General features: G+C 45.3%; 1 protein-coding gene across 2 annotated transcripts in view; it reads left to right on the forward strand.

Annotated features, from left to right (window-relative positions):
* zc3h18 (zinc finger CCCH-type containing 18) overlaps positions 1-20,532 on the forward strand; it is a 318,015-nt gene that overhangs the window by 71,140 nt on the left and 226,343 nt on the right. The gene's annotated exons all lie outside the window — the stretch shown is intronic.

Consider the following 20,532-nt stretch of genomic DNA (forward strand, 5'->3'; position numbering starts at 1 on the left):
CTCGTACTGTATCTTAAATAGTTCATCTTTGCTAACTGCATTATTTTGTTGAAGATCTTATAGTGAATGTTACATCATATGTTACTGGCATTTTGTGACAGGTTCAATGTGGTGTTTCATTCTTTATCAGCTCAATGCCAATTCTGGGTACTTGTGGTAAAAAGATTTGGTGTGGTTGACAGAGAATTGTGAAAGAAAATGCATTTAATCAATTAAGAGCTTTCTTGTAACAAGCAGAATAGGATAAACAATTGATGTGTATTTGGACTTTCAGAAGGCCTTTGATAATGTGCCATACCAGAGTTGATTCAGTAGAGTGGGAGCACAAGGAATAATTGGGAGTCTGTGACCAGTGCAGCAGCAATTGTGTCAGGTCCCTCGCTGTTCACCAACCTCTGTCTGTTTGCAATGATCGTGAAAGGAGTGGTGACAAGCTACATGAATGAAAGGACATGGCAAACGGAACCGAATGTGGAAAATGTGATCCCATCTACTTGTCAAATAAAGCTGGAGTATTTATTAAACGGAGAGATTGATGTTTATGGAACCTGGGTCCCATTATTGAAAATTAACATGCAAAGCCGAGCGAGCTAGGACTTTTCTCTTTGGACTGAAGGAAGATGAGAAGCAACTTGATAGAGGTCTTTATAATTATGAGGGGCATAATTACACAGGACAGCCAATATCTTTTCTTGAGGCAGAAGTGGCCAATATAAGAGAAGATCCATTTAAGGTGATGAAGTAAAGTTTAGGGAAGATATTAGCAGCAGGTTTTTTTTAAACCTGATTTACAGATGTCTGGAATAGGAGCAGGAGTAGGCCGTCCGGCCCATTGAGCCTGCCCCGCCATTCAATAAGATCATGGCTGATCTGTCCGTAAACTCAGCTCCATCTACCTGCCTTTTCTCCATAACCCTTAATTCCCCAAATATGTAAAAATCTATCTAACTGTATCTTAAGTATATTTAATGAAGAAGCCTCAACTGCTTCCCTGGGCAGAGAATTCCGCAGATTCACCACTTTCTGGGAAAAACAGTTTCTCCTCATCTCCGTCCTAAATCTTCTCCTTTGAATCTTGAGGCAATGTCCCCTAGTTCTAGTCTCACCTACCAATGGAAACAACTTTTCTACTTCTATTTATCTATCCCTTTCAAAATTTTGTACGTTTCTATAAAATCCCTTCTCATTCTTCTGAATTCCAGAGAGTATAGTCCCAGGCAGCTCAATCTCTCATAGGTTAACCTCTTCATCTCTGGAATCAACCTGGTGAACTTCCTCTGCACTGCCTCCAAAGCCAGTATATCCTTCCTCAAGTATGGAGACCAGAACTGCACACAGTACTCCAGGTGCAGCCTCACCAGTACCCTGTATAGTTGCAGCATGACCTCCCTGCTCTTGAATTCAATCCCTCTTGCAATGAAGGCCAACATTCCGTTTGCCTTCTTAATAACCCATTGTAGGGGAACGTCAACTCAGACCATGAGAGGCCTGCGTCGGACATTTTCATGTCTTACAAAGCGCAGATTGGAAGTCTGTGTGTGGCGCCATTCCTCGCACAGACACTAGAGCAATGTGTGGTTAAGTGCCTTGCTCAAGGACACAGGCACACTGCCTGTTGTACCTGCAAGCCAACTTGCCAAGCACTACCAATTCCCTCTGCACAACAGCATGCTGCAACCTTTCACCATTTAAATAATAATCTGCTCTTCCATTATTCCTTCCAAAGTAGATGATCTCACATTTCTGAACGTTGTATTCCATCTGCCAGACCTTGGCCCACTCACTTATCCTATCTATATCCCTCTGCAGATTCTCCACATCCACTGTACAATTTGCTTTTCCACTCAGTTTAGTGTCATCAGCAAATTTTGCAACACTAACTCAGTCCCCTCTTCCAAATCATCAATGTAAATGGTAAACAGCTGCGGGCCCAGCACCGACCCCTGCGGCACCCCACTCACCACTGACTGCCAACCGGAGAAACACCCATTTGTACCAACTCTCTGCCTTCTATTGGTTAACCAATCCACTATCCATGCCAATACACTTCCTCCGACTCCATGCATCCGTATCTTATTTATAAGTCTCTTGTGCGGCACCTTATCGAACACCTTCTTGAAATCCAACTCTACGACATCCACCTGTTCCCCTCTACCCGCTGTATTCATTATGTCTTCAGAGAACTCCAGTAAGTTTGTCAAACAGGACCTGCCCTTTCTGAATCCATGCTGCATCTGTCTAATGGAACCATTCCTTTCTAAATGTTTTGCTATTTCTTCCTTAATGACAGCTTCAAGCATTTTCCCGACTACAGATGTTAAGCTAACTGGCCTATAGTTGCCCCTCTTTTGCCTACATCCTTTTTTAAAAAGTGGCGTGACATTCACTGTCTTCCAATCCACCGGGACCTGCCAAGAGTCTAGAGAATTTTGGTAAGTAATTACCAACGCGTCTGCTATAACCTCCACCGATTCCCTCAGCACCCTGGGATACATCCCATCAGGACCAGGAGACTTATCTACCTTTAGGCCCTCTAGTTTGCTCATCATTATCTCTTTCGTGACAGTGACTTTATCGAGGTTCTCACCTCCTATTTCGTCCATAACATCATTCTTCGACATTTTAGATGTGTGCTCCACTGTGAAGACCGACACAAGATAGTTTTTCAATGCCTCAGCCATTTCCATATCACCCAATATCAATTTCCCCTTCTCACCTTCCAAGGGACCTACGTTGACTTTAGCCACCCTCTTCCACTTTATATATTTATAAACATTTTTGCTATCTGTTTTTATATTTTGTGCACTTCCAAGGAGTGGTAGAGGCTGATACAATAAAGACTTAGCTAGACATATGGATGTTAAAGAATGGTGGGTTATGATTTTGTAGGAGGAAAGTTTAGATTGATTGTGGAGTAGATTAATATGGGCCAAAGAACTCATATTGTGCAGCGTTCAGTATTTATTGCAAGACGATTGGAACAGAAGACTGAAGAGTTCATTGGTTCAATTATACAGTCATACAGTATGGGAACAGGCCGTTTGAAATACGAAATTATAACTTTCTCAATTTCTCTCCTAAAATTTGGGCCCTCGAGTCTGAATAACATCCTTGTAAATATTCCCTGCACTTTCCAGCTTACTGGCATCTTTCTGTTGACAGGAAAGCCCAAACTGAAAATGAAATTCCAAATATGGCTTCACTAACATCTTGTACAATTGTCCTCCATTGATTTGCCTTCCCACAATACCTCACACTTTTCTGAATTAAAATCCCTCTAAATCCTGATAACCATCTTCACTGTCAACAAGTGTCATCTACAAACTTACTAATCATGCCTGGCATATTCTCATCCAAGTCATTGATATAGGTAACAAATAGCAGTTGCCCAGTACTGACCCCTGGCTACTAGTCACTTGCCTCCAGTCTGACAAATATCCTTCCACCATTAGAAACATAGAAAACCTACAGCACAATACAAGCCCTTCGGCCCACAAAGCTGTGCCGAATATATCCTTACCTTAGAAATTACTTAGGGTTACCCATAGCCCTCTATTTTACTGAGCTCCATATACCTGTCCAGGAGTCTCTTGAAAGCCCCTATGGTATCCACCTCCTGCACCACCATTGCCGACAGCCCATTCCACGTGCTCACCACTCTGTGTGTGTAAAAAAAAACTTACACCCTGATATATCTTCTGTACCTACTTCCAAGCACCTTAAAACAGCCCTCTCATGCTAGCCATTTCCACCCTGGGAAAAGCTATCCATGTAATCAATGCCTCTCATCATCTTGTATTCCTCTATCAAGTCACCTCTCTTCCTCCGTCGCTCCAAGGAAAAAAGGCCGAAATCACTCAACCTATTCTCATAAGGCATGCTTCCCAATCCAAGCACTGTATGCTTTCTTTACCACAGAGTCAACCTGCACAGCAGCTTTGAGTGTCCTATGGACTTGGACCCCAAGATCCCTCTGATCCTTCACACTGCCAAGTGACTTACCATTAATACTATAATCTGACATCATATTTGACCTACCAAAATGAACCACCTCACACTTATCTGGGTTGAACTCCATCTGCCACCTCTCAGCCCATTTTTGCATCCTAATGTCCCACTGTAAGCCCTGACAGCCTTCCACACTATCCACAACACCTCCAACCTTTGTGTCATCAGCAAATTTACTAACCCATCCCTCCACTTCTTCATCCAGGTCATTTATAAAAATCATGAAGAGTAAGGGCAGATCCCTGAGGCACACCACTGGTGACTGACCTCCATGCGGAATATGACCTGTCTACAACCACACTTCGTCTTCTGTGCACAAGCCAGTTCTGGATCCACAAAGCAATGTCCCCTTGGATCCCATGCTTCCTTACTTTCTCAATAAGCCTTGCATGGGGTACCTTGTCAAATGCCTTGATGAAATTCATATACACTACATCTGCTGCTCTACCTCCATCAAGGTGTTTAGTCACATCCTCAGAAAATTCAATCAGGCTTGTAAGGCATGACCTGCCTTTAACAAAGCCATGCTGACTATTCCTAATCATATTATACCTCTCCAAATGTTCATAAATCCTGCCTCTCAGGATCTTCTCCATCAACTTACCAACCACTGAAGTAAGACTCATTGGTCTGTAATTTCCCGGGCTATCTCTACTCCCTGTCTTGAATAAGGGAACAACATCCGCAACCCTCCAATCTTCCGGAACCTCTCCCGTCCCAATTGATGATGCAAAGGTCATCGCCAGAGGCTCAGCAACCTCTTCCCTTGCCTCCCACAGTAGCTTGGGGTACATCTTGTCTGGTCCCAGTGACTTATCCAACTTGATGCTTTGCAAAAGCTCCTGCACATCCTCTTTCTTAATATCTACATGGTCAAGCTTTTCAATCCCGCTGTAAGTCATCCCTACAATCGCCAAGATCCTTTTCCGTAGTGAATACTGAAGCAAAGTATTCATTAAGTACCTCTGCTTTCTCCTCCGGTTCCATACACACTTTTCAGCTGTCACACTTGATTGGTCCTATTCTCTCACGTCTTATCCTCTTGCTATTTGCATACTTGTAGAATGCCTTGGGGTTTTCCTTAATCCCATTGAGCCAAAACCTTCTTACTCTGTCTCCCTCCTAATCTGATATCCGCTCTATAAGGTGTCTCCTTTTAAACAATTCTCATTCTTCTCACTGGCTGACGTCCATGCGCTTGCGCAATCATGCCCCAATCAAACCGCTAAAGAAATTTTTTAAAAATCCCTGCTTCCTGTCACCAGCTCTTTTTCCATAGCACCTAGCGTGCAGAATTTTATTAAATTCCTTCGCGAAGTCTGTCCTCCTTGGTTACTTAAAAAAAATCCAGTTATAACTGGTGCACAAAGCTATGTAGACTGTCCCTAATCAAATCCCTCAGAATGCAGTAACATAACATGCCAGAGATGTTAGATTTATTGGTTTGTAGTCCCTGGTTTTTACTGTGCAGTCCTCCTTAATAAAGGCACAACATTAGCCACCCTCAGGCCGCTCAAACAATATTTTCTGAAGCATAGTATATCAGCCAGACAGGGTGCATGGTGGAAACGCCCATCAAGTTATTCAGGCTATGTATCTGTTTGGTTTACCTGGAGAAATCGGTGTTAGCAGAGCATTGCATTTACAATGGGCATAGGGTTGACTGAGGCACAAAACTACTGTGCCGTGCCACTGGCTTTTAGCACCGCCTGTTGAAGGAAGCCATTGAAATAAAACTAGAGGAAAATAATTTTTACAAAGACAAAGGTGTTGCTCTAAGGAAGAACTGGAAGACAAGGTGGAAGAATGAAGACCTGATTGGATGAGAACTACCCAATCAGGAGGAACAGACTACGGTGGGGAGGGGGGTATAAATACCTCCAGACTAGACATGCCCGGGAATCATCTGCGATGAAGATGGTGGAGTTTGTCATCGAAATGTCGGTTGTAATCAGTACTTGTACCTGGCTGGAAGCCCAGAAAGAGTTTATTCATTATATACACTGGGAAAAGCACTAGATCACTCTTCTCTTTTTCTGTAGTGCAAACAGTAAATTATAGCATCCTACATCAAAGTTGCTGGTGAACGCAGCAGGCCAAGCAGCATCTATAGGAAGAGGCGCAGTCGACGTTTCAGAAACGTCGACTGCGCCTCTTCCTATAGATGCTGCTTGGCCTGCTGCGTTCACCAGCAACTTTGATGTATGTTGCTTGAATTTCCAGCATCTGCAGAATTCCTGTTGTTTGCGTTTAAATTATAGCATCCTGTTGAGTATGCATTTAGGATATTGTGTTCAGTCTCATTGTACAAAGAAGGTTATCTTTGTGATTATTGATTTCCTGGGTGTCGGATTGGTCTTACAAGTTCAAAAAATGAAATGTGATATTGCTGGAAAAAATCTTATTGGTCTTGACAAGGTGGGTGCAAAGTTGGCAATTACAGCTCAGTTTCAGAGGGGGATATTTTATCTTTTTAAGCCCATCGCTTCTACTGGGGCAGAGGCCACTGACAGTAGCTTGCAGTGTCCTGTAGCCAATCGAAAATCCTTCCTCTCGCAGGGTTGAGGTGTTTGGAACCTCCGGCGTTTCTGTAGCACTGGGTTTTTACGATACCGTGTTTCTAGCCTCATGCCCAACACTCCTTTCACAGCTGGACTTGGGGTCATTCATGGCAGAGTTAGGACCTTTTATACATATGTTAAAAACGAGAGGGTAGGACCACTCAAGAACAACGGAGGAATTTTTTGTGCCTGAAGCCAGGGGAAAGGGGTGGCATAATAAATGAGTATTTTGCATTAGTATTTATTAGGGAAAGACATGGAGGTAAGTGAGATCAGGGAAGGTATTCTGATATTCTACGGCATGTTGATATCAAGGAAGAAAATATGTTGTATCTCTTGAAGAGTTTTAAGGCAGATGAATTCCATAGGGCCTATTGGAATCTGTCCCAGGTTGAGAGAAGCAAGAGAAGAGCTTGCTGAGCTTTGACATAGATTTTTTTATTCTCAATTCTCTGAGGTCCCAGGTGAATGGAGAATAGCGAGTGTTGTTCCTCTGTTCAAAGTAGAAAATGGAACGAACCAGGAGAGCTGGACATCAGTGGTAAGGAAATTATTGGAGAGGACTCTCGGGGATAGAATATTCACACATCTGGAAAAGTAGAGTCTTATTACGAATAGTTAGCATGGCTTTGTGCACTGGAGGTTGCCCTGGAGTCTTCAGGGGCGTGGATTGGTCATATTGGAAAAGCACTTCTTGGTATCACGTAAAAACAAAAACACTTCTTCCAAACTATTCAGGCCATTCAAAGTTCTGCAAGAGGTTTTTTTTTGGTATGTGAAATCATCAAATTATTATAGTGTAGCGGTGTGCTACACACAGCACTAGAATAACGACATGTAGTTGGTGAGTTGGAGTTGCGATAAAAGAGATTTATGTCCAGCACCCATTGTTCCTGATCACCTTAAACAGCCCCTTGTAGGGCCGCCGTAGCGGTGCCCGGTGTCTGTCCCGTCGTACGGAAAGAAACTTACAGTTCTGCAGGTCTTTGGGTACGCAGGTCGGGCTCTGTCCGTACTGTGAAGTGGGTATGGGGGCCAGGTTACCGAGCCTCTCACGTAGTCTGTCCAGGACTGCTGCGGGTTCTTCCTCTTGCCCCCTTGGTGCTGGTATGAACTCTCCTGGGACTACCAGGGGTGCTCCGTACACCAACTCAGCCGAGGAGGTATGCAGATCCTCCTTGGGTGCCGTGCGGATTCCGAGCAGGACCCAGGGAAGTTCGTTCACCCAGTTAGGCCCTTCCAGGCAGGCCATGACAGCCGACTTCAGGTGATGGTGGAAACGCTCCGCTAGTCCGTTTGACTGTGGGTGGTAGGCAGTTGTGTGGTGTAGCTGTGTTCCTAAAAGGCTGGCCATAGCTGACCACAGGCTGGAGGTGAACGGGCTCCCCTGTTGGAGGTAATATGGGCCGGTACCCCGAAGCATGCTACCCAGGTTGCGATCAGTGCTCGGGCGCAGGATTCGGAGGTGGTGTTGGTGACGGGACTGCCTCTGGCCTTCTGGTGAACCGGTCTATCATAGTTAGGAGGTACCGCGCTCCTTGTGACACTGGCAGGGGCCCCACGATATCCACATGAATGTGGTCAAACCTCCGGCGGGTGGGTTTGAACTGCTGCAGCGGAGCCTTGGTGTGCCGCTGCACCTTGGCCATTTGGCACTGCATGCACGTTTTGGCCCATTCACTGACTTGTTTACGAAGTCCATACCACACGAACCTGTTGGAGACCAGCTGGGTAATTGTCCTGATGGAGGCGTGGTCCCTGGGTCGGGATGTGGTGCTGTACTCTGTGTCTGGGCATGGCTGCCGTGAACTGCGGTGTCAGAACTGTTGGGAAATCCGCCAGGACCCTGATGAATTCGTCGTCGGACAGCGTGATGGAGTCCAGGTGTGGAGCTAGCAACTTGGCTTCACCCAGGGAGAACTTCTGAAAAGTCTTGACGTGGACTAGTCGCTTCTCTTGCAGGTCGACCAGCAGGCTGTGGGCTCGTAGAAAATCCGCCCCCAGGAGTGGTTGGGCCACGGCGGCCAGTGTGAAGTCCCACGTGAACCTGCTGGAGCTGAACTGTAGCCGCACCGTGCGGGTGCCGTAGGTTCATATTGTACTGCCATTTGCAGCCCTCAGGGTGGGTCCTGCTTCTCTGTTGCGGGTGTCGTAACTCGTTGGAGGTAAGATGCTGATCTGCGCTCCGGTGTGAACCAAAAAGCGGCGTCTCGACTGCTTGTCCCAGACATACAGGAGGCTGTCCTGATGGCCAGCCGCCGTAGCCATCAGCGGCAGCTGGGCCTTGGTATTTCCCGGGAATTTGCAGGGTGGTCTACAGCAGCGGGCCTCTGTGCCCCACCGCTGGTGGTAGAAGCACGATTGTTCGTTGGGCTCCTCACTCCCGTCGCCGGGTTTTGTAGGCTCTGCTGTCAGGCCTGGTCTGGTCTGCCGCTGGGCACGCGGCTTGGTGATCTGTGCGACAGACGCCCCTCTCTCCTTCTTGGCATTCCAGAGGACATCTGCCCGGGCCGCCACCTTCCGGGAGGTTGCTGAAATCTGCGTCAGACAGCAGCAGGCATATGTCCTCGGGCAATTGCTCTAGGAATGCCTGCTGAAACATGAGGCAAGGTTTGTGTCCTTCAGCCAGGTCCAGCATTTCGTTCATTAATGCTGACGGCGGCCTGTCTCCCAAACCATCCAGGTTCAGTAAGCGGGCAGCTCGCTCGCGCCGAGAGAGTCCGAAAGTCCTTATGTGCAGGGCTTTGAATGCTATGTATTTGCCGTCCTCCGGGGGCAACTGTATAAACCCCTCAACTTGTGCAGCTGTCTCCTGGTCGAGGGAGCTCAGCACGTAGTAGTAACGAGTGGAATCCGAGGTTATCTGCCAAATGTGAAATTGTGCTTCTGCTTGTTCGAACCATAAGCGGAGTCGTAGCATCCAGAAGCTTGGCAGTTTTAACGAAACTGCGTGAACAGATGCGGCGTTGGTCATCTCTGGTCCAAATATCGTTTGGGCCGTCGGGGTCACCAATTGTAGCGGTGTGGTACACTCAGTGCTAGAATAACGACACAGAGTCGGTGAGTTGGAGTTGCGATAAAAGAGATTTATTCAAACTTCGCGGCCTCCTTTCAAGCCTTCCCGTTCCCGCGCGTGGGATCTTCCCCCTGCTGGTGAAGATAACCTGGCGCCATTTTTGGGGCCGGCCTCTCTGCCAGCGCACGCCAGTTCGTGTGTGCTAGAAAGTGGGTTGCCACAATAGCTTAGGACTGAACAAGTAGCATAAAGTCAGAACTGAGCTGGCAGCTGAAAACTGGGCACCCATGTTTGTTCTAAGGGCCATGAGCGGTGGTAGGAGTACATTCCATCAAACTGTAACTTTAAAGCTGGTATCATTGGCAAATGTTGTGAAATTTGTTGTTTTGTAGCAGCAGTACACTGCAATACATAGTACTAAGAAAAACTGAATTACAACATGGTATGTGTGTGTGTGTATATATTTATTTTATATATATATATTGTCATGTACCCCGTGACGGGTTAACGATCCAGCAGAAATGGGAAACACTTTGGAGTATTGCTATTAACTAATGGTATTTACTAGTAACTATGCAATACAGTAATATAAAATCAGATATATAAAACAGGTTAGCAATGTTTAGATATGTATAAGTGTGGAAATATATGAAAACCAAGCTTCTTCAAGTCTAGGGGTAAATAGATAGTCTTACGATGATGAGTAAAATTCAGTTCAGTTCGTGGTATTGAGTTGAGTAGTGATGGAGAGAGAGGGAGAGTCTTCAGGTGAACTGACGCTGTTGATCTTCCCGTTGTCCTCCACAATCCTTTAGAAGTCACCAACTGTGACCACAACAAAGGGGACAGTTCTTCTGTGGTGGAATTATCAACCCAGGCGAGGGTTGGACACACGAATAACTCCCCACCGGTCACACCCTTTTCACACTGCAAGAGCCACTGATCGATCTGCCTGATTGACCCTTCAAAACCCACCTTTTCTGTGGGCACAACAAGGCTCATTCAGTGTACAAAACCATGTGTCTGTAGGTCTAACAGTTGACCTTCTATTATCTCCCCATGCTGAATACCAACTGTCCATCAAGCAGCTCCTCCCTTCTCTCTATGTAAGAACTTAGAAGCTGCCAATGTCCTTGCAGAAAGTATAAACAAACTGTGAGCAGTCTTCGCCTCTCTCTCTTTTAACAAGGGGTCTGTGTTGGACACCTCTCTCTCTCTCTCTTTTAAAAGCACAGTTCACAGGGGTAATAGAGGACCCTGTCACAATATATATCATACATACGTGTTTGTACGTACACACACACACACACCCACCAGTGTCGTCGCAGAGGTTGCCAGAGTGAAGTTGTAAACAACATCAAACTGACTTTGGGATCCCAGCTCCGGATTTCTTCCTCAGCGTTCAATCCCGAAGCCTTCCCTATGGGTACGTATGGCTACAAGTCAGCAGAGGTTTAAAATCGGAGCATTCCTTCTAGGTGGGCTGTCGTCCAAAGCTGATGAGTCCCACCTGCCTGACGCAACTGGTTTTGAGGTACCAGTGGTCTGGTTTTGCCCCTTCTCTTGTCAGTAGAAAGAGTTCGGCCGTGCCAAGTAGCTAAGCCACACATGAAGGCCAAGAGTTGGACTTGGTTGTCAGAGGCTGTTAGAGATGCATGCCATTTGGAGCACTTTATAGGTAGTGGGAGCTTATCCCCTCTACCTCCTTTGGCTATGACAAACTTAGGAAACTTATAAAATACACACACACACACACACACACACACACACACACACACACACACACACAAAGACGGCGGAACAAGACCACTTGGCCCATCAAATCTGCTCTGACATTCAATCATGTCTGATCCTTTTTTTTCCCCCCTCCTCAGACCCACTCCCCCACTTTCCTCCATGGGAAACATCCTTTCCACATCTACTCTGTCTAAGCCTTTCAACATACGAAAGGTTTCAATGAGGTCGCCCCTCATCCTTCTAAATTCTAACGAGTACTACCCGGAGCTATCAAATGTTCCTCATATGATAACCCTTTCATTCCTGGAATCAACCTTGTGAACCTCCTCTGGACCCTCTCCAATGCCAGTACATCTTTTAGATGAGGAGCCCAAAACTATTCACAATACTCAATCTGAGGCCTCACCAGTGCCTTATAAAGCCTCAGCATCACATCTGTTGTATTCAAGACCTTTTGAAATGAAGGCTAACATTACATTTGTCTTCCTCACTGCCGACTGTACCTGCAAGTTAACCTTTAGGACGTTGTGCATAAGGACTCCCAAGTCCCTTTGCACCTCACATTTTTGGATTATTTCCCCATTTAGAAAATGGCGCCTGCACATTTATCTCTACTACCAAAGTGCATGACCATGTATTTTCCAACATTGTATTTCATTTGCCACTCTCTTGCCCATTCTCCGAATCTGTCCAAGTCCTTCTGCAGCCTTCCTTTTTCCTCAACACTACCTGTCCCTCCACCAAGCTTAGTATCATGTGCAAACTTGGCAACAAAGCCATCTATTCCATCATCTAAATCATTGATGCATTAAAAGAAGCAGTCCCAACACCGACTCCTGCGAAACACCACTAGTCACTGGCAGCCAATCAGAAATGGAACCTTTTATTCCCACTCACTGCCTCCAACCAATCTGCCAATACTCTAACCATGTCAGTAACTCTAATCATGCCTGTAATACCATGGGCTCTTAACTTGGTACGCAGCCTCGTGTGGCACTTTGTTAAAGGCCTTCTGAAAATCCCAATATACAACACCCACCTTTATCTATTTTATGTGTATTTCCTCAAAGCATTCCAATAGGTTTGTCAGGCAAGATTTTCCCTTAAGGAAACCTTAATGCTGACTCTCTGATCTTGTACTGTGTCACCAAATACTCTATAACCTCATCCTTAACAATTGACTCCAACATCTTCCCAACCACTGAGGCCAGATTAACTGGTCTGTAATTTCTTTTCTGCTGCCTTCCCCCATTCTTAAAGAGTGGAGTGATATTTGTAATTTTCCAGTCCTCTGGCACCATGCCAGAGTCCAGTGATTTTGAAAATTCATTTCTAATGCCCCCACAGTCTCTATACTGCTACCTTTTTCAGAACCCTAGGGTGCAGTTTTTCTCGTCTGGGTGATTTATGTACCCTCAGGTCTTTCAGCTTTTTGAGCACTTTCTCCCTTGTAATAGTAACTGTACTCACTTTTCTTCCCTCACACATTTCAACATCTGGCACACTGCTAGTGTCTTCCACAGTGAAGACTGATGCAAAGTATTTAGTTCATCTGCCATCTCCTTGTCCCCTGTTATTATTTCTCCGGCCTCATTTTCTAGCAGTCCTGTATCCACTCTCATCTCTTTCATTTTTTATGAAAAGCTTTTACTTTGCTCTTTGATATATTTTTGCCAGCTTGCTTTCATACTTCATCTTTTCCCTCCTAATGATTCTTTTAGTTGCTTTCTATAAGGTTTTAAAAGCTTCCCAATCTGCTGTCTTCCCTCTGATTTTCACTTTGTTGTATGCCCTCTCTTTTGCTTTCACTGTAGCTTTGACTTCCCTTGTCAGCCACGGTTGTACTATTTTGTCATTTGAGTATTTCTTTGTTTTTGGACACAACTATCCCGCACCTTCCTCATTTGTCCCAGAAACTCACGTCATTTCTGCTCTGCTGTCATCCCTGCCAGCAGCTCCTTCCAATTTACTTTGGCCAGCTCATCTCTCTTAACACAGTAATTTCCTTTATTCCACTGAAATGCTGCTCCGTCAGACTTTACTTTCTCCCTATCAAGTTTCAAGTTGAACTCAATCATTTTGTGATCACTGTCTGCTCGGGGTTCTTTTACCTTAAGCTCCCTAATACCTCCTGTTCATTACATAGCACCCAATTGAGTATAGTTGATCCCCTAGTAGGCGCAACGACAAACTGCTCTAAAAAGCCGTCACGTAGCCATTCAACAAACTCACGAGATCCTTTTTCAACCTGATTTTCCCAGTCGACCTGCATGTTGAAATCTCCCATGATTATCATAGCATTGCCCTTTTGACATGCCTTTTCTATTTCCTGTTGTATCTGTGGTCCACATCCCAGCTACTGTTGGGAGGCCTGTATATAACTGCCATCAGGGTCCTTTTACTCTCCGGGAGGTCCTGCTTCTGAGCTTTCTACCAAGCTCTCTCAATTCTCTTTTCAAGACCTCTTTGCTTTTCCTTCCTATGTCATTGGTACCAATACGTACCAAGACATCTGGCTCCCTCCAAAATGTTGTGGACGCGATCCGAGCCATCCCTGACCCTGGCAGCTGGGCAACATACCATCTGGGTTTTCCATTCATGCCCACAGAATCTCCTGTCTGTTCCCCTGACTATTGATTCCCCTATCACTATCCTCTTCTCCCTCTTTCCCTCTGCACCACAGACCTGTGCTCAGTGTCAGTAACCCAGTCTCCGTGGTGTTCCTCTGGGAGGTTATCCCCCACAACAGTATCCAAAACTGTATACTTATTATTGAGGAACGGCAATAGGGATGCTCTGCGCTAACTGCCTATTCACATTTCCATTTCTCCTGACGGTCACCCAGCTACTCGCTTCCTACAACTTTGGGGTGACTACTTCCCTGTAATCTCCTCACTCTCCTGTACAATCCGAAGGTCATCCAGCTGCTGCTCCAGATCCCTAACATGGTCTTCAAGGATCTGCAGCCAAATGCACTTCATGCAGATGTAGTTCGCTGGTAGACTGGGTCCCCGGGACTCCAACATTCAGCATACATATTTAATATGTGTGTGTGTGTGTGTGTAACTAATTTAGTAAGTAGGACGAAAATAGTGAGATAGTGTTCATGGGTCATTGTCTATTCACGAATCTGATGGCGCAGAGGAAGAAGCTGGTCCTGAAACGTGTGTGTGTGTGTGTGTGTCTCTCTCTCTCTCTCTCTCTCTCTTTCTCTTTCTTGCTCTCTTTCTCTCTTTCTCTTTCTCTCTGTCTCTGTCTCTCTTTCTCTCTCTCCCTCGCTCCATCCCTCCCCCCTCCCTCCCCCTCCCTCTCCCTCCCTCTCTCCCCCCCTCTCTCCCCCCCTCCCCCCCTCTCTCCCCCCTCTCCCCCTCCCTCTCTCCCCCTCCCTCTCTCCCCCTCCTTCTCTCCCCCTCCTTCTCTCCCCCTCCTTCTCTCCCCCTCCCTCTCTCCCCCCTCCCTCTCTCCCCCCTCCCTCTCTCCCCCCTCCCTCTCTCCCCCCTCCCTCTCTCCCCCCTCCCTCTCTCCCCCCTCCCTCTCTCCCCCCCCTCCCCCCCCCTTTCAGGCTGTTGTACCATCTCCTTGATTGTAGCAATGAGAGGAGGATATGTACTGGGTGATACAGCCATTATGATGGATGCCAGCTTTTTGAGGTATTACCTTTGGAAGGTAGCTTTGATGTTGGGGAAGCTATTGCCTATTATGGAATGCCAAGGGGTGCCGTGATTAGCACCAAGCATATCTAAAAAATGAGGTGCCAGCCCAGTGAGGCTGTAGTACAGGGCTAAATGCATGCTAAACAACATGCAGTGATGGTGTCAGAGGATCTCTTGACTAACTGAACGGAAAGAGGAGTCTCCAAGATCATCTCAGTCCTCAGCAGTGGTCTGTTAATTTGGAGGAGCTGTATTTTTATCAGAGAATTGTAAGAGTATCTGTAGCAGTGTTAGTTGTTACTTCACTTCCTTATCACAACTGTCAAAGCACAATGTGCTTCATCTGGAGAAATGAGATTTTAACATTGGGTTGGAGTTATTTAGGATTAGAGTTTAAGATCACTGAAGAAGTGAAGTTTGCTTCAACCCTATTGAACATTTGAACAGGTTATTCCTAAAGCCAGCCAAATAAACCTTTCTTGCATTTTCCTTCAAATGCACCAGTGATTTGGAATACAGAGAAGCAATCAACTATGGGTAAGGACTGTTGACACAATGTTCTGAATCATTGCTATGCATTCATTCACACCTGTGCTAATCAGATGTCATCTGTGCATCAATGTGCCTGAAGCATTTTTCTTGCGTTTGTGAAACAAAAGGAGGTAAAGGAGGCTGGAAGGATATGTCATGTCATTGTTTGGAAACAAAATTTGTTGCTGAATATTTGAAGACTACTGAGGATTTTCAGAGTTTCCATTAAATGGGGAAAATGATTGTGTTGAGACCAACAGGAGCAAGAGAACATATAGTTGTTTTTCTGAAGTTACTTTTAAAGGGCGAGGTTTAGTTATTCTGTTCAAATTGTGTAGTTGAGAGGGGAGGTGTAAATTTTCAGTTTCACTGGGAAAGATAAATAAATATATGATTTCCTTAAAAATATTGCTGTTATTCCAGCAGAGAATTTGCCTGTCCCCTGATCAGTTCTTCATATTGCTCACTGAGCCTGTTCCGTCATTCTATCATGGCTAAGTTATAATCCCGCTGAGCTCCTTTCTCCTGCCTTCTTCCTGTAACTTTCAACACCCTTACCAGTCAAGACTTTATTAGCCTCCAGTGACTTGGCCTATACAGCTGTCTGTGGCAATGAACTTTACAGATTCACCACCCTCAGGCTAATGAAATTCCTCCTCATCTCTGTTCTCAATGGATGTTCTTCCATTCTGAGGCTGTGCACTCTTGGTCCTAGACTTCCTCCTCCACAGTAAACATCCTCTCCAAATCCTCAGTCTAGGCCTTTCAATACTCAATAGGTTTCAATAAAATCCCTCCCTAATTCTTTTAATCTCCAGCAAGTGCATGACCAGAGCTATCAAATGCTCACCATATTTTTAATGTAACCCCAATTTTTAAAAAAGGAGGGATGTAACTAGTAGAGTGGATAGGGGAGAACCAGTGGATGTGGTATATTTGGATTTTCAAAAGGCTTTTGACAAGGTCCCACACAGGAGATTAGTGTGCAAACTTAAAGCACACGGTATTGGGGGTAAGGTATTGGTGTGGGTGGAGAATTGGTTAGCAGACAGGAAGCAAAGAGTGGGAATAAACGGGACCTTTTCAGAATGGCAGGCGGTGACTAGTGGGGTACCGCAAGGCTCAGTGCTGGGACCCCAGTTGTTTACAATATATATTAATGACTTGGATGAGGGAATTAAATGCAGCATCTCCAAGTTTGCGGATGACACGAAGCTGGGCGGCAGTGTTAGCAGTGAGGAGGATGCTAAGAGGATGCAGGGTGACTTGGATAGGTTGGGTGAGTGGGCAAACTCATGGCAGATGCAATTTAATGTGGATAAATGTGAAGTTATCCACTTTGGTGGCAAAAATAGGAAAACAGATTATTATCTGAATGGTGGCCGATTAGGAAAAGGGGAGGTGCAATGAGACCTGGGTGTCATTATACACCAGTCATTGAAAGTGGGCATGCAGGTACAGCAGGCGGTGAAAAAGGCGAATGGTATGCTGGCATTTATAGCGAGAGGATTCGAGTACAGGAGCAGGGAGGTACTACTGCAGTTGTACAAGGCCTTGGTGAGACCACACCTGGAGTATTGTGTGCAGTTTTGGTCCCCTAATCTGAGGAAAGACATCTTTGCCATAGAGGGAGTACAAAGAAGGTTCACCAGATTGATTCCTGGGATGGCAGGACTTTCATATGAAGAAAGACTGGATGAACTGGACTTGTACTCGTTGGAATTTAGAAGATTGAGGGGGGATCTGATTGAAACGTATAAGATCCTAAAGGGATTGGACAGGCTAGATGCAGGAAGATTGTTCCCGATGTTGGGGAAGTCCAGAACGAGGGGTCACAGTTTGAGGATAGAGGGGAAGCCTTTTAGGACCAAGATTAGGAAAAACTTCTTCACACAGAGAGTGGTGAATCTGTGGAATTCTCTGCCACAGCAAACTGTTGAGGCCAGTTCATTGGCTATGTTTAAGAGGGAGTTAGATATGGCCCTTGTGGCTACAGGGGTCAAGGGGTATGGAGGGAAGGCTGGGGCGGGGTTCTGAGTTGGATGATCAGCCATGATCATAATAAATGGCGGTGCAGGCTCGAAGGGCCGAATGGCCTACTCCTGCACCTATTTTCTATGTTTCTATGTTTCTATATGTTAATACTTTTATTCCTGGAATCCGCCTTATGGTCCCCCTCTGAACTCTCTAACGCCAGCACGTAAAGGGTCCAAAACTGCTCCCAATACTCCCAAGTACAGTCTGACCAATGCCTTATAATGCCTCAGCATTACATCCTTGCTTTTATGAGAGGTCCTCTCAAAGTTAATGCTAAGTTCTCTGCTGCGCATTCAAAACGAGTTCTGCTGATTCTTGCTCAGATCTATTCACAGTTCTTTTCCAAAAGGATGTAGATTTCCTCCATGTAAAGAATTGAAGTTATCCTTTATTGCTCCATTTAATGAGTGGCACCACACCACCATGGATTCCCTTGCATTTTAACTTTCTGGATCAGCCTTACCATGATAGTCTTGGTCATATGCTTTACCTTGTACTTTAATTTCTCCGAGCTACAAAGGAATTCCACACCAGACATACATTTCCCCTCCCTTCCCAGTTCAAATCAACTCATTAACTCATCCAACTACCACTACATCTGTGTCAGCCACTCTTCTCCACAGCCCCTCAGCACCTTTCATCTCCCCCCGCCCCTATGCTCAGCCACCTTACGCTTACACTCCACACCTGATAACTACACTGACAGTCACTGTGCTACGGTTTCCATATGCTCTGCTGCTGTCCAGAAGAGTTCCTCTTGCCACGACTCTGTCACTTTATTATTTTCTGTCAGAGTCATCTTATGTACAGATACTCCTGCACCTAGTGTCACTTTAGCTACAGTCCCTATAAAACATATTCACCTCCACCTCCCCCCCCCAGAAGTTTCCATGTTTTATTGTTTTACAACATTGTATCACAGTGGATTTCATTTGGCTTATTTTGACACTGAACAAGGAAAAGACCCTTTCACATCAAAATGAAAACAGATCTTTACAGTGATCTAAATTAATTAAAAATATAAAACACAAAATAATTGATTGTACAAGTATTCACCACCTTTAATATGGCACAGCAAATCCTCACTGATGCAGCCAATTAGTTTTAGAAGTCACAAGTAAGTTAAATGGAGATCAAATGTGTGCACTCAAGGTATTTCAATTGATTGTAGTAAAAATACAGCTGTATCTGGAAGGTCCAGCTGCTGGTGAGTCAATCCCCTGGCAAAAGCTACACCGTGAAGGTACAGACTCGATGGGCCAAAAGGTCTGTCATTTTGCTGTAATGTTCTAACACTCTCTGAGGCCAAGAATTGCCATGCTTCCAGCATCATTATAACATTGTCATAACTTACAAGTAGTATGTTAGCTGTACTACTTTGGAATGTGGGGGGAAATGGGCGCACCCAGAGGAAACCCACACAGTGACAATCTTCTTACAGACAGTAGCAGGAATTGAACCCCACTATACTACCATGCTGCCCCAAATGTATTGATACATTAATTGCCCATGAAATTACCTTGGAAAAGCTGTCAGAGGGATTGATGAGTATGTATGAGAGAGAGTAAGAGAAATGATGATAGGATTCCTTCCCTGGGAGCTGGCATGGAACTAGTGGGCTGAATGATTCCCACTGTCATTTAGGACTATAACCTATAACCTGCAGGATACTTTGTGAATGCTTTCTGAAAATCCACTTACATCACAAACTGCTTTGTGCTATTCTGCAAACTCCACTAGAATTGAATTTATCAAATATGATCTCCCTTTCATAAGTTCTTTCTTTGAAGTACCTTGTTAAAACTTACATAGAAGAGTACAGTACTGGAACAGGCCCTTCAGCCCACCATATTTGTGCCAGCTATCATGCCAAATTAATCTAATTCCATCTACCTACACATGGTCTATATCTGTCCATTCCCTGTCTCTTCATCTGTCTGTCAGTGTAAAAACAGCTTCCCTCGTAAAATTTCTCAAAACTTCCCCCTTCCCATTTTAAAGCCATGCCCCCTGATATTTGACATTTCCTCCCTCACGATTTTATAACCCCTCATCCTCCGTTGGAGAGAAAATAATCCCAGGTTTGTCCAGCTTCTACTTGTAGCTAATACTTGATAGATTCCAGCATTTTCTCTGCTCCAGTTAGGCTGACTGATTCATGGTCCCAGTTTATACTCTCTTCCTTAAACTTATCATTACCCTGAAACTGATGCAGAATCTGGAATCTTGGAAGATCAATTATACACTCACCATTTCAAAAGTTGCTATCCCGGACTACAGGTCATCAGTTCCTGGGAAGTTGTTGCTCTTCAGCACCAATAATTTCTTCAGTAATTGTATTTATTAGAGATGATTTGTTGTGCTCAATCATTCCAGGTGAGCTCCTCCATTATTTCCTGCTGCCCTTGAGGCACTCGAAGGTTTACCTGTAGCAGAGCAGTTAGCGGGACCATATTCCAGCCTGTGGCATACGAGTTTGGAGTTCAATTCTGACGTTATCTGGAAGGAGCTTGTATGTGCTTCCCATGAACATGTGGGATTCCTCTGAGTGCTCCCACATTCCAAAGACGTACCGGTTAGTAGGTCAATTGGTCATTGTAAATTGTCCTGTGATTAGGCTAGGGTTAAGTAGGTTGGGGGGGAGGAGGCGTGCAGACGGTCGTTTGGGGGCCCGAGGCTGGGCAGGTTGGCTGTTTGGGGCAGGAGATGGGTGGGTTGGTAGTTATGGGGCAGGGGTAGGCAGATTGGCTGTTTGGTTGACGGGGGTGTGGTTAGTTTGGGGGGCAGACAGTGGGCAGCTTTGTTTGGGGGTGGGGTTAGGTGGGTTTGTAGTCATGGGGGTGGGTGTTTGGTAGTTTGGGAGGGGATGGGTGTATTCTCGCATGCACAAAAGAAGGTTTCTCTGGATTAAATTCCATCTCTCCATTTTAGCCCAACTGACCAGACCATCATCTCCCTGGTGCCTAAAGCTTTCCTTCACATTGACAGC

The sequence above is a fragment of the Mobula hypostoma genome, chromosome 14, assembly GCF_963921235.1.
Source record: "Mobula hypostoma chromosome 14, sMobHyp1.1, whole genome shotgun sequence".
In the NCBI taxonomy this organism is placed as follows: domain Eukaryota; kingdom Metazoa; phylum Chordata; class Chondrichthyes; order Myliobatiformes; family Myliobatidae; genus Mobula; species Mobula hypostoma.